Consider the following 14,750-nt stretch of genomic DNA (forward strand, 5'->3'; position numbering starts at 1 on the left):
TGGCACATGTGTACATATGTAACAAACCTGCACGTTGTGCACGTGTACCCTAGAACTTAAAGTATAATAATAAAAAATTAAAAAGTTACTGATCCTTTGTTTTGTTTTGCAGAGTTAAGAAAACTTTTCTTTTAAGCTATTTATAGCTTTCAACAATTGAGTAAAGTATACCCTTGTGGACAAAATTTGGAGTGTATTTGTTTCTCCTACCTGATTTCTCCAGAATTTGGAAACTATTTCTAACTATTCTAAATTTATGGCAGTATAGTTATTTGCATAAGCGCAATAAGAATCTGTTTTCTTTTGCAACAGGACACAGTTGGAAAAATTGGTTATTTTACTAAGACTGTCTGGAATGGCATGCTTTCCTTTAAGAATTCAGATTTGACTTATAGAGCCAATAAAAGCCCCTTGGTGAACTAGCCTCATACCTTGCCTACAACAGTACCTGTACAAGGTTTCTGACCTGTTGTAAGTAAAGAACGTCACTTTTGAACAGGTCCAGGAGCCCCAGGTTATCTTGGGACCCCAAGAGGAGAGGAATTTACTCAACTCTTAGGTATTTGAGGGCACAAACCCATAGCCGGCCTTGGCTTTAAAAAAGTCTTATCTGAGATTCCTTCTGTGAAACAGAGCTCCATCAAAGCCAATTTACAAAAAGCCTATGTGAAAAAATAATTATTCTTGCTGCACTTTATACAAATAATCAGACAAAGCATAATAAAGCAAATCAGTCTTACCATATTTGTCTTTAGTAAATATGGGAAACTGGAGAGAAAAATTATGTTTCAAAAACTGGGGTACACTTGTTATTAGATTCTAGTATCATCAATTGTTTTTAAGATTGTTTCTGCAATTTAGGCTAACCTTGTTTATTCCTGTGAACCAACCAGTGATTTCTGGCTGCTGCTCAGATTGGTAATGTAAAAACCTGGATCAATATTCTAATCCTGGGCACACATTGGAATCTTCTAGCAACCCCATATCAGCTTGGTTCCAACAGTTGCCTAGTTCATGGAAAGCCTTCTAATTTAGTTTACCTGGAATAATTTTACTTATTTTGCTTTGCTGTTGTGAAATATATTGCTGTTATACTCTTTGTGTAGGGATGCAGGATAAGCTTACTGAATGTTTTCTTAAATTGAACACTTATTAATCTTCCAGATATCACCTTTTGTCAGAATTCGGAGTTTTGAATGGCCCTCGCCATACCAACACTTTCTGACTGAGCTCCTCTCTACCCTAAACACAAAAGACCCTAATAGTTAGGCAGGAATATAATCGCTCCTATTCAGCCTGAAGAAGTTACAGAAGATGGATCTTCATCCCTCTGCAACCCTTAGGATTAAGGGGTCTCCTGTAAAAGGGATGGGGGAAATATCAGAGGTGTGTAAACCAGAACAACTCCATCTTAAATAGGAGCTGGCTAAACTAAGGCTGAAACCTACTGGGCTGCATTCCCAGATGGTTAAGGCATTCTAAGTCACAGGATGAGATTGAAGGTCAACACAAGATCAGGTCATAAAGACCTTGCTGATAAAATAGGCTGCAGTAAAGAAGCCAGCTAAAACCCACCAAAACCAAGATGGTGATGAGAGTGTCCTCTGGTCATCCTCACTGCTACACTCCCACCGGTGCCATGACAGTTTACAAACGCCATGGCAACATCAGGAAGTTGCCCTATATGGTCTAAAAAGGGGAGGCATAAATAATCCGCCCCTTGTTTAGCATATCATCAAGAAATAACCATAAAAATGAGCAACCAGCCGCCCTCAGGGCGGCTCTGTCTATGGAGTAGCCATTCTTTTATTCCTTTACTTTCTTAATAAACTTGCTTTCACTCTACTCTATGGACTCACCCTGAATTCTTTCTTGCATGAGATCCAAGAACCCTCTGTTGGGGTCCGGATGGGGACCACTTTCCGGTAACAACTTCTTCAATGAAAGAGTTCTGCGTTGTGAATTGAAAACCAAAAACAAAATTCTAAGCCGCCCCCAGCCATCTGAATGGACTTCCTCATCTGCTGGTGTGCTCTAAAATTTAACCTGAAAGACTGGTTCAGGCCTTGACTGGAAGTGAGGGTCGACGTGCCTTTTTATACCCTCCAGCATTAACATCAAGGCAGACCTTAAGTCTGATAAGAAACATTTACAATTTATTCTCTCTGAAACCTGCTATCTGGAGGCTTCATCTGCATGATAGAAGTTTGATCTCCACAACCACTTATCATAACCTAGACAATTCCTTTCTATGGATAATAACTCAACCAATTGCCAATCAGAAAATTTTAAATCTACCTATAACCTGGAAGCTTGGAGTTGTCCTGCCTTTCTGGACTGAACCAATGTATATCTTAAATGTATTTGATTGATGTCTCATGTCTCCCTAAAATGTATAAAGCCAAGCTGCACCCCTACCAACTTAAATACGTGTTCTCAGCATCTCCTGAGGGCTGTGTCACCAGCCATAGTTACTCATACTTGGCTCAGAATAACTCTCTTCAAATATTTTACAGAGTTTGACCCTTTTCATGGACTGAATTCATCCAGGTAGAAATTGGGTGAAATGCTGTAACTTAATTTGGGAGTAATGAAAATTAGGTATTATTCACTAGACCTATTTTATAAAAAAATTGCAAATCAAGTAGGGCTTTAGAAGGCTGCCCTTGTCTTTCAATCCCAGGAATCCCATGAAGAATAAACCAACATCAAAGATCTCTTTAGAGCAGATCATTCTGATTACCATATGGCCCAGAGCCTATTCAGGAGCCTCACTCACTTTGCCTCTGGCAATTAATTCCAGAACTTGGCCTGTGCCATCCCCCCGCACCTTTCCATCCCCATCCTTGGTTGATTTAACTTCAATCATTATCTTATATACACTAATTATCTTTACCTATAGTACTAATTACTTACTACTAATTAACTTAACCTAGGACAGAAGCCAGAATTTACTAAAGTTCTTGCAAAGAGCTGCAATAACATTGTTAGGAAAAAGCTTTTCTCCAGTTTCCCATCAAATGAACACCTCTCTGCAAAGAACATCACATACTTTTAATCACTCTACCAATACAAGTTTTAAGGCAGAGATTTGCTTTAAATTCATGTCAAGGTCATCAAATGAAATTCTGAAGAGCTATCTTGAACATTTTGTAATAATCTATTCTGACTAGAAAGGAGTTTAAGGACCTTTTTAAATTCTTGCAAACACCATTCTCGTTTTATTATTTGAATGAATGTGCCTGGGGCAAACTTCCCTAGTTTAAAAAAAAAAAAAAATCCCTAGCAGATCCTTCAAAGCAACCTGTTTGTTTCCTGCACTGGGTCTACATTTTTCACAAAGTTCCTCATCTTTGGAATGTGTTTGCTCTTGGTCTTTCCTAAAGAAATGTCTTATTCAGCATTTATTGCTTCTTCCATTCCAGAGGTGGAGATGCACTGGCCATATGGAAAGAGAGATCAGTAATTTCTGGTGCTTAATGTTTACTACATTTGAGACGGGCTCAAGATTTAAAGGAATGAGCCAGCTTGGGGTTAATAACTGTGGAGTCGAAAGTGGTTTCATCAGATTGCATTTGAATTTCTAATTCCAGCCCTTCGCTTTCTCCCTGATTCTCCATTCTCAAATGGCAAGGCTGAGAGAATCCCCAGTGCATTCCATCTCTTCAGACCTGAGAAACATCATTCAGAGGAATTATCGTTGTGTCTCTCATCACAGTTCTGTCCATTTGGAAGAGGGCACAGAGTTCAGGGAGTAGCTTCAACATGGGCCTAAGCCTTTCTCCAACATTTCCAAACACTTCTATTTCTTTTGTGGCTTACTCTCTAGTTTGCACTTTTATCTCAGCTCTTGCTGAAGGTTGCTCCTGACCCCAAATTCATTGCCCCTCACCAAGATGACTCACTGAGAGCTGCTCTGAGGAGCAGCATGACAGAGTGGAAAGAGTGGATTCTGGAGCTATAGCTGCACTCAAACCCTGGCTCTGCATTTACTGGCTCTGAGACTTTGACCACATCTCTTGCCTCTGTGAACACCAGTTTCCTCATCTGGAAATGAAATGCATCAGTCCTACGTCAGAGGGTTATTATCAGAATTAGAATAAATATATGTAAATTCAAGGGGATCTCTGAAGAGATAATTCTAACCTTCCAGCCACAGGAACACATTTACTATTAGGTCTGACCTTGTTTTGCTTTTACCCTTCCTAGTTTCAGCTAGGCCTCAAAAGCAAAAAGGCCAAGATCCAACAAGAAAATCTGTTTCTGCTGTATTCTCTTGGCTGCCTAGGAAGACTCTTTTGGCAGGCTTTCTGGTGATCTGTCCAAGCCTGAGGCCTCTCTTCCCTGGAGTTTCCATCACCTTGTTTAGAGGAGAAGAAACTCTAAGCATCATTATGCAGTGCCTGAGAGGCAGTTGCTCTCTTTCTTAATCTGAATTCCTTTAGTCCTTTCTTTCCCTCTTTGTCTCCCAAAGAGACCAATCTGCACACTGTGGGACATAGAATAATATTTATTACAAGGATGACAAAAATAATAGCAGCCTCTATTTATTGCCTGCTTACTGTTGTCAGACATGAGAGACCAAGCACATTATATATTATCTCAATTATTATATAATAGAAATGGCAAATATTAATGCAGTATAAAAACATTAAAAGGGGTAAAAATGGGTATTTCATGTTGATAAAATATACAATCCACCAAGAAACTATATTAGTCATGAACTTCCATGCACCTAACAATATAGTTTCAAAAAATATGAAGAGAAAAGATTCTAGCATTTTACAAGGAGAAATCGACAGAATGACTATCATGTTAAAAGTTAACACACTTCTCTATAAAAGATATCGAAAACACAACATTAAGCATAGCAAGAGTTAATAACATGGTAACAAGTTATATAGAGCTTTGCACTCAACAGAGATTACACATTGTTCAGAAACGTATGTGGAAAGAGTTACAACTAACCATGTATTAGGCTATAAAGAAAATGTTCATAAACAAAAAGCAGCATTCATACAAGCATATTTATTGAAAAAATGCAAAAATCTTAGAAATTAACAACAAAAGGATAGCAAAAAAAATTGATCTATTTAGAACATTTAAATGCCTTTTTATAAATGCTTATTGCATGTATCAGTCAGGGTTTAATCAAAGATATTGACCCCTTAAGAAATATATAAATGTGTTACAGAGGTTTTACCTTATGCAGTTGTGGTTGCTGGTTGAATACTAGTCTCTGTAAGGGTATTGTCATTGCATCTAATGCTGAAGCTGGAAGTCCTCAGGGCAGGCAGTCAAGATGCAAAGTAGGGAGAGCAAGAACAAGCTGGAACCCATAAGCACAAGCTTGAGCCAATAAGACAGGCAAAAACCTGTGTTTGTACTTGTTGCCTCTGACCTTGGTCATGCAGAAGCCACGGCCCTTTGTCATGAAACTAGGCACACGCACACACGCGCGCGCACACACACACACATACACACACACTCCTGGCCCAAGAGTCAGAGAAGCTGAAGGAGGATCCAGGGGAAGATGGAGCAGTTCCAGTCCTGGCCACTGCCCACACCAACAAGGAAACAGACAAGATATGTGAATTTCAAAATGGCTATTGCTTCATTTACAGTCTCCAAATCCCCCAGGGGAATCTCTCTTGTAATACAACCTAACTGGAAACATTCAAGAAAGGGAATTCTGGGAAATGTAGTTCAGCCTAGTCAAGGCAACACATTACAAAGCCACTTCAGTCTATCCTTTGCCAAGTTTGCAGGCATACATATCTCCATAGTTAACCTCCAAATAAAGGAAATAATAAAGTCATGCTTCTGACTAACATAATACAATTATCGCCATGCAACCAAAAATATGGTCACTCAGGGGTCAGAGACTTTTTCTTAAAGAGCCAAATAGCAAATATTTTAGGTTTTATAGGTCACATAGTTTCTGTTGCAACTATTCAATGCTAGCATTGTATCATGAAAGCAGCCATAGAAAATGCATAAGTGAATGAATATGACTGTGTTCCAAGAAAAACTTCTTTATAAAAATAGATGACCAGCTCATGAGCCAGTTTGTTGAGCCCTGCGTTAATTCTTTTATCAAAAGAGAATAAAAAGTCCTCTTTTTGATTTGGGTGGTCTTTTATTCTTCTCCTAATTGATTTACATGTCACTTTTTGATATCTTGTAACTTAAGTATTGAGAAAAAAGTTAACTTAGCATATGCTATATTAGATAAGGAGATGAGAAGGAAGGAAGAAAACATAAATATTTGGTTAATATATACATAATATGCACATCGAAGTAAGTATTCACAACTATTGTAGTCCTCTTTTCTGCAATGTTCATGTGGTCATAGCTGGTATTTATAACTGCCTTCTTCTACTAAGCATTCATATTTCCTTATCAAGCCCTGTAACTAGTCACAGTTCCTTATCTGTTTCCAATTTATTCCTAAAAGGTTTGACCATTAACAGTTCTGCTTCAACTGGAGGTTGTTGTAGTTTTACCCTGACTTAATAATCACAAAATATGAGTATACTAAAAGTTTCCCTAGAGGGTCTCCTGCATTCTAGACATAGCCATTCATTCCATGGTAACAACTTAATTTTCCCTTGATAGTCAAGATCAGTCAACACAGCCAGTGTAGTAACCCCTTTCTTTATATGCCATCGATTCAGTGGCATTAGGAGCTCAAAGCGGCCAAGTGGCAGTCTTCTCAACTGAGTGTTCAATGGAATCATTGTGCCCCTGGTGGAAGCATTTCATCCTTTGGAACTAAGACTTCTAGAGCAGTAGAGCCTAAAATTGTGGAGATGAAAAAAAGTTGTGCTAGTGGATCACTAGGGATGATCATGAGAACAACAACTTCCATTTCTACCTTTTGCTTCCTAGACTTGTAAAGCTTGCTATGGTAGAAATAGCACTATAGAATGGATATTGATTTAGAACATTAACCACAACCTGAAGGACCTTGACCCAGTCCCACAAGGTGTTGCCACCCAGCTAGTGTGATAACTGAGCCTTTAAAAGACTATTCTACCATTTTAACACATCGATTGCTTCAGAATAATGGGTAACATGGTACGACTAGTGAACTCCATGAGCATGAGTCCATTGCCTCACTTCATTTGCTGTGAAGTGAGCTTCTTGGTTAATGGTGATGCTATTTATATAAAGTATTATGACAGTTCAAAATGGTAGTTTTGGCAGAAGCATTTCAAGCAGAAAAGGCAATTCCATATTGAGTAAGAACAAAGTGCTGTCCCTTCTGTGATGGAAACAGACCAATGTAATCAGCCTGCCACCAAGTAGCTGGCTGATCACCCCAAAGAATAGTGCCATATTGGGGGCTGGCGTTGGTCTCTGCCTTTAACAGAAATTGTGTGCAAATAGGCCCTGGTGAGTGAAAGTTCATGATGGTGAGCCCAGAATAACCTTCATTTGTTCATGAACCCTATGGGCAACAACAGGAGTGACTGGAGAAGGCTGACTGACATCCACAGAACAGATCATCAAAATCCTCCTTTACTGAGTCACCTTTTGGTGAGCACTCATGTGGGACACAAATATCTTCATATTCTGTGTCCAGTTGCAGAGATCTATTCGTGTATCTCTTCTCCACGTATCAGTTTTCCAATTGTGCCTTCCAAGTCCCTGAACATCCAGCCAATGTAGTTCATGGTCTACATAGCCATGCCCATGAACTAATGTAGACCCATATGTCTAGCCATCTATCATCCTAGGCAAAATGAACAACAGATATCCTGTTCAAAATCCCACCTACAGGAAAGATTTCCCTTTAAGACAGTCTTTCAGGGCTGTCCCAAAGTGGGATTATAGTGTTACAGCTATCCACTTCCAGATGGTACCTGAATATCACGAAGAATGGGCAGTAAACAAACCTCAAGTGTTTTCTTCCTCAGTCAACTGATCGTGGGGAACTCCTCATGAGGCCATAAGTGTGGTTGAAGGAAAGAAGTAAATGTAGCATCAATAGAAGACATGGGCATCTGAGCTACTTCCTCAGGCAAATTACTTGTGCCTCCAAGACCTGCTTAAATTCGATCTTATTGATACCACTTCCATTTGATAATGGAGTGCTGCTGTCCATGTCCAACTTTATGGCTTAGTAGGGCAGACAGTACCCACAATAGGCAGCTCAGGCCATGTGGTAACTTTGTAGCTCAGGGTCATATGTTCAGCCTCTGAAGCCCAGTAGCAAGTCAAAAGCCATTTCTCAAAAGGAAAATAGTCACCCCCAGAGAATGGTATGGCTTTGCCAAAAATTTCTAAGGGTCTCTGCTGGGATTCACCTATAGCAGCCGGCCAAAGGCTCCCAACAGAATCTCTATGAACCACTAATACTACAAGTATCTTCAGGTCTTCTAAATCACATGTTCCAATTGGCAGAACAGCTTGCATTCCAGGTTGGGCCATTGTAGAGCTTACTCTTACACTGGGACCTACATAAAACAGATAGCTTTTCAGGTCACTAAGTAAATGAGTAAAAGTAATATGTGTAAATGAGAAATATATTGCCTTCAAATGCCAAAGAGACCCAGTAGGCATCACGCCTCTTTCTTAATAGTAACCGAAGCTTGATGCAGCAATTTGACCTTCACTGACAAAGAGAAATCCCTTCATATATCAGATAATTGGACCCCTAGAAATTTCACCAAAGTAGCAGATCCTCAAATTTCTCTGGGATTTATCTTCTGCACTCTCTGGCACCCAAATGTCTTATTGATGTGTCTAAAGTAAGTAGTTGCTACTTTCTGCTCACTATGTCCAATAAGCATAGTATCATCAATTTAATGATGTCCCATGGAAAAGTAAATCAAGGTCTTTGCAGACCAGTTTATGACAGCGGGCTAAAAAGTTGATATACCTGAGGTAAGACAGTGAAGACATATTATTGCTGTCTTGCCAGATGAAAGTCAACTTCTTTTGATGGTCTGTACTAACAGGTATAAAGATAAAAGCATGTGCCAGATTAATAGCTGCATACCAGGGATTTGTTAATTTGCTCCAGCAACAAAACTACATCTAGAAAAACAACTACAATGGGAGTCAGTACCTGATTAAGTAGTCCATTGTCAATCTGGCTGAATCATGGCCTCTGCATCTTTCAATTCCTTTTAGTGCCACTAATCTCTGCTATTCCTCCAAGAATGCAGTATTGCTTTTAGTTTAGTGTTTTTGTAAGTAGAGACAGCTTACAAAATGGCTTCCACTTGGTGTTTCCTACCATTATAGCCCTCATTTCAGGTGTCAGGAAACCACTACGGGGATTCTGCTAGTTACTGAGTATGTCTATTCTAATTATGCATTCTGGAACTGGGGAAATAAACACACAATGATTTCAGGACACATTGGGCCCACTGTGAGATGGACCGGAGCCATGTATTAGTTCTCTATTGCTGCATAACAAATTATCCTGAAACTTAGAAGCTAAAAAACCAAACATTTATTATCTCCCAGTTTCTATGGGTCAAGAGTCTGGGAGTGGCTTACTTGGGTACCTCTGGCTCAAAGACAGGATTGCAGCTAAACTGTTGCCTGAGGCTGCAGTTTTCTCAAAACGTGATTGTGGATGAAGGATCCACAATGTCTTCCTGTTTGTCTGAGGGTCTCAGTCCCTCACCATACCACATGGGCATCTCCACAGAATTGCTCTCAATATGACAACATGCTTCCCTCAGTGCAAGTGATCCAAGAGAAGGAAAGAAAGAAAGAGAAAGAGAATGAAACAAAGAGAGAAGTCATAGTCATTTTATAACCTAATATAGGAAGTGTTGTCCCATTATTTCTGCATTATTTCTGCCATAGTCTGTTCATTAGAAGCAAGTCATTAGGCCAACCCCATACTCAAGGAGAAGAGATTACACAAGAGCATGAATACCAGGAAATGGGGATCTTTAGGGACCACTGCAGAGGCTGCCTACCACCTTGGGTTATTGAAATAAAATTGAAAGTTGTCAAGTGCAGTGGCTCACACTTGTAATCCCAGCACTTTGGGAAGCTGAGGCAAGAGGATCACTTGACTCAGAAGTTTGAGACCAACCTGGGCAACATAGCAAGACGCCACCAAAAAAAGTTTTTAAATTAGCCAGGTGTGGTGGTGCATGCCTATAGTCCCAGCTACTCAGGAGGCTGAGGTGGAAGGATCACTTGAGCCCAGGAGTTGGAGGCTGTGGTGAGTTATGATCATACCACTGCTCTCCAGCCTGGGCCACAGAGCAAGACCCTGTTTCAAAAAAAAAAAAAATCATGAATGATTTAGAAATAAATATCAAGAGCCAAAATAGCAAAATTCATGAGATCTTAATACAACACATCCTATTTTACAGATTGGAAACTCAAGGTGGGGGAATAGTTAAAAATTATTTGCCCCAGGTCATTCAGGTCATTTAGTTATTAGCAAAACCAATACTTAAAACTCAGTCTAATTCCAAAGGCTATGACTGACTGTGACCTCTTCCCCCAAAATGTCCTTTAATTAGGTCAGTTATGCCACTTGGCTTCTACTCCCTTCCCTGTCTTCCTACTTTTCTCTCCTCTTCCATCAAAGGGAAACTATTCAGAGACCGGTATATTTACCTTATGGGAACAATTATGAGACATCCTCAAATGTGAAGCCATATTTTTTCAGAGAAGAGACAATTTTAAATAATAACCCATGGCCTATCACACTGAACTGTTCCTTCCCCACTGCTGATTTTACATCTTTCCTTTACTTTTTGCCATTTGAGCAGGAGCTGGTGACATTGATACTACAATTGAAACACACTTGTTCCTTAGCAACAACAGCTATCTTTGCAGGTACCTCAAGTTTCAGAGCTTCTTAGAACTTCCTCTCTAAAAGGGCCAGAGTCCCTTTCAGAACAATAAGTCAAAACTTTAAAACATAATTTAAATGGTTTAATCACATACCCTTATCCCCTCCCACTCCTTGCTTTTCTCTTTCCCTCTTTCCTGGAGACTGAATCGGTGAAATCTCAGAAATAACTTCTGTGGTCTGAGAAAATGCTGATGTTACACTTGGCTGCCCAGAGAACAGTTTCAGTTCCCACTGGCCACCTACAAATATGAGGCAGCTTGCAAGTGTAGAATGATCATTTTCTTTATGGAGTTGAAATAAATCTCAGGTCACAAATTAAGGATTGAAAGAAATTAACTTTATTTTTTAATAACCAAACATAATTTGCTTTATAAGCCTCATTCCATATAGTAGTAGAAAGCTAGTGAGTCAATCCAGGGACCTATCTTTGGGATTACATGAGTTTGAGGCATAGGAAGGGAGGCACCGTCATCTCTGTAACTGCATGTGTTGAGATGTCCATCATTTAGCTGGGCCTTGGTCCCAGAGCCCTTCTCAGCCTCTTGCTCCTGGCCACTAGGTCTCTCCAGGCTGGCTCTACCTTGAGTACTTCGGTGTCCCTCTCAGAGATAGAGGAAACACTCAACTCTGCTTCTATCCTACCTGGACAGGAAAATTCTACAAGTATTAAGACTTCCCTGAAAGCAAGATATAATCTTCCTCTTCTCCTAAATCCCTATTCCCATCTGGGGAAGATCTCGCTTCCTTCATACTCCTCAGGAATTGACCTGGGGGCAAGCCACATGACCCCTGCTGAGGAACAAAAAGCTGGTCCTGCTTTCTCTCAGATGCTCCTCTTATTCCTCCCGCAGTTCTGGACACTTTATCTAATCTCAGATAGAAAAGAGGGAGAAAGAATTATCTTTGATTAATCAAATATTATTATAAATGTTTTTGCCTTCTTTCTGGACCTAAGCTTTTAAAACTCAAAAGGTAAAATTTCACTCTTTTGTTCTCCGATTTTTCTGCAACAACCTTTCCTAAGACAATCTATATCTCAAGAATGAGGGAAGGGCTGTAAGATAAATAAAAAGAATCATAGGGGACTTATATCAGTTAATATCGAAGTACTATTCTGTTACAATTAAACATATTATATCCTTATATAAAATTTGTTTCATTTTATTTTAATTTATTTTATTTTTTTAGAGACAGGGTCTCACTCTGTTGTCCAGACTGGAGTGCAGTGGAGTTGATCATAGTTTACTGTAACCTCATACTCCTGGGCTCAAGAGATCCTCCTGGCTTGACCTTCCAAAGTGCTGGGATTATAGGTGTGAGCCACTGTGCCCAGCTGAAATCTGTTTATTTAAAAGAAATCATAGTCCTTAATTTTCCTTCAGTTCTACCCAAAGCAGAAAACTGCCTAGCAGTGCTCTAAGTTTCCTTGGAGTGAAGAAAGTCTGAGACACGGTCCTCAACCTTATAGGTTGAATTGTGTCTCCCAGAAAGAGATGTGAAAGTCCTAACTCCCGGCCGGGCGCGGTAGCTCACGCCTGTGATCCTAGCACTTTGGGAGGCCGAGGCGGGCGGATCACGAGGTCAGGAGATCGAGACCATCCTGGCTAACACGGTGAAACCCCATCTCTACTAAAAATACAAAAAAAAAAAATTAGCCGGGCGTGGTGGCAGGCGCCTGTAGCCCAGCTACTCGGGAGGCTGAGGCAGGAGAATGGCGTGAACCCGGGAGGCGGAGCTTGTAGTGAGCCGAGATCGCGCCACTGCACTCCAGCCTGGGCGACAGAACGAGACTCCGTCTCAAAAAAAAAAAAAAAAAAAAAAAGTCCTAACTCCCAGTGCCTCGGAATGTGACCTTATTTAAGAATAGGGTTACTGAAGATGTGTTAGTTAAGAAGAAGTCATACTAGAGTAGGATGAGTCCCTAATCCAATATAACCAACTGGTGTCCTTATAAGAAGAGAAGAAAAGGTGCAGAGACAAAGAGGAAGAAGATAGCTATGTGACAACAGAGGAAGAGTTTGGAATGACGCACGTATCAGCCAAGGAATGCCAAGGATTCCAGCAAACACAGAAGCTAAATGAGTCAAAGCAGAATTCTTCCCTATAGGTTTCATAGGAAAATGTAGCTTTAGACTTGACATAACTGGTCCAATAAAGTAAATACCAGTCCCTGAGCAGTCTTTCTTGCTGATGGAAGAAAAACATAGCCCTGTTGACACCTTGATTTTGAACTTCCAGCCTCCAGAACTGTGAGACAATAAATTTATGTTAAGCCACCCAGTTTGTGGTACTTTATTGTGGCAGCCCTCAGAAACTAACTGAAGATTTAAAAACTGAGACATAACAAAGCAGTTATAGAATAATGCACAGAATAATGCCGTGTTAAACTATGTGGCACTAAGTACTGCAGAGGAAGTCCAGAGACTCCCAGGAACAGCCTGATTTCCATCTCCAGACTCACGCCCAGTCCTCAAGGGTGACTGGTTTTTGTTCAATGCATTGACACAAAGTTTAAGATATCTCCCTGGCCTCTTGCACTCCATGCTCTGGGATCTCCCAATACAAAGCCTGTAATTAAAGGCCAGTCTTCTTAAGGGCAGTGACTCTTGTTTTGAACACAAATGCCACGGACTACTGGGATAAACAAGAAAACCCCTCAAATCTAGGTAAGTTATGCTTGCTATGACTGTCAGTCGCAGGATAGGGCCAACCACATGGCTCTGAGCTTTCCTCAGCTAAAGCCTCAATCAATGGGAGAACTCTTCCCTTTTTTGGAACACTCCTTAAAGTGAGACCTATTTTAAGTCTTTGTTTGCTTGCCTGAAATCTTGCTGATTGGATTATAACAGTGGATCCTATACATCCTACCTGATTTGGTTCTGTTGAGTCCTCGTCTACTCTTTGGGGCCATTTGACATGGGCCACGGAATCAGTTGTCTCTACTGGGGCTTCAGTGCCCATCAAATACATAACTAATACATTCTCTTCCATATTTACAGGGTTGACCATTCAACATTTTCTGTTGTCAAAGAAGGAAGCAAGAAATAGGGAAGGAAATTGGGCTCAAAGAACAGAATGGTAAAGGCAGAATAAGAAGCCAAGTTACAGGTTTAAAAGAGGCTAAAGGAAATAAAAATTGGCTGGGCTTCAGGCTAGTCAGGAGTCATCCTTTTCTGCTCACTTTCCTTCATCGCCTGCTACATCCAAATAATCAGCAGGTCTTATCCATTTTACGTCCAAGACATATTTCAATCTATCTTTTTTTTTTTCTTTTAATTAACCACAACTTCTTTAGGCCAGGCAACCATTCATCTCTGCCCTGGACTACTACTTAAAACCTCCTAACTGACAAATCTTACTTCCATATAATTCATTATCTACAAAGCAACCACAGTAATCTCAAATCATGAACAAACTGACTTCTCTTCCCTAATTAAAATTTTTTAGCTTTTATTTTCAGCCAAAATGGATTAACAGAGATAATATCTACTCTCCTTCCCTAAGAGATGAGAAAAATGAACAAAATATATAAAATAATTATTTCAGACAGGTAGTACAAGACTATAGTCCCTGGGAGAAGGGAAACAAACAAGGTGAGCCCTACAATTGCAGGCAGTTTCTAGTTCATATTACTGGGAGGGGTAAACCAAACAGATCTCCATGAATTTCATAGATAGAGATCTAGCTAGGCAAGATTAAGATGGCTAGAATTTGTGGAGTAGAGTATTGGAGAAGATGTGAGCAGCATAAGGAGAGAGTGCACTCCGAAAGTCTGCAGAGAAATCTCATCAAGTCTCTCGCTGAGTATTAATCTATAACGTACATAGAGAATCTACCCTAAGCCAGAGAAAGAACCAACTGAAAGGAGTAGGCAGAACAATTCATAGATCTTAAAATAGTTTATGCTTCT

General features: G+C 40.0%; 1 long non-coding RNA gene across 2 annotated transcripts in view; it reads right to left on the bottom strand.

The window, feature by feature from the left end:
• The window catches only part of LOC129057708 (uncharacterized), a 98,424-nt gene extending 87,620 nt beyond the window's left edge, over positions 1–10,804 (bottom strand). For both annotated transcript variants that reach the window (XR_008522428.2, XR_010136296.1), the window contains exons 1-2: positions 10,600–10,804; positions 5,204–5,329 (exon numbers count right to left, since the gene is read on the bottom strand). This is a non-coding gene — a long non-coding RNA (uncharacterized LOC129057708). The remainder of the gene's footprint in view (positions 1–5,203; positions 5,330–10,599) is intronic.
• Between the last annotated feature and the right edge of the window lie 3,946 nt (positions 10,805–14,750).

Source organism: Pongo abelii, chromosome 12, assembly GCF_028885655.2.
Source record: "Pongo abelii isolate AG06213 chromosome 12, NHGRI_mPonAbe1-v2.0_pri, whole genome shotgun sequence".
NCBI classification, from domain to species: domain Eukaryota; kingdom Metazoa; phylum Chordata; class Mammalia; order Primates; family Hominidae; genus Pongo; species Pongo abelii.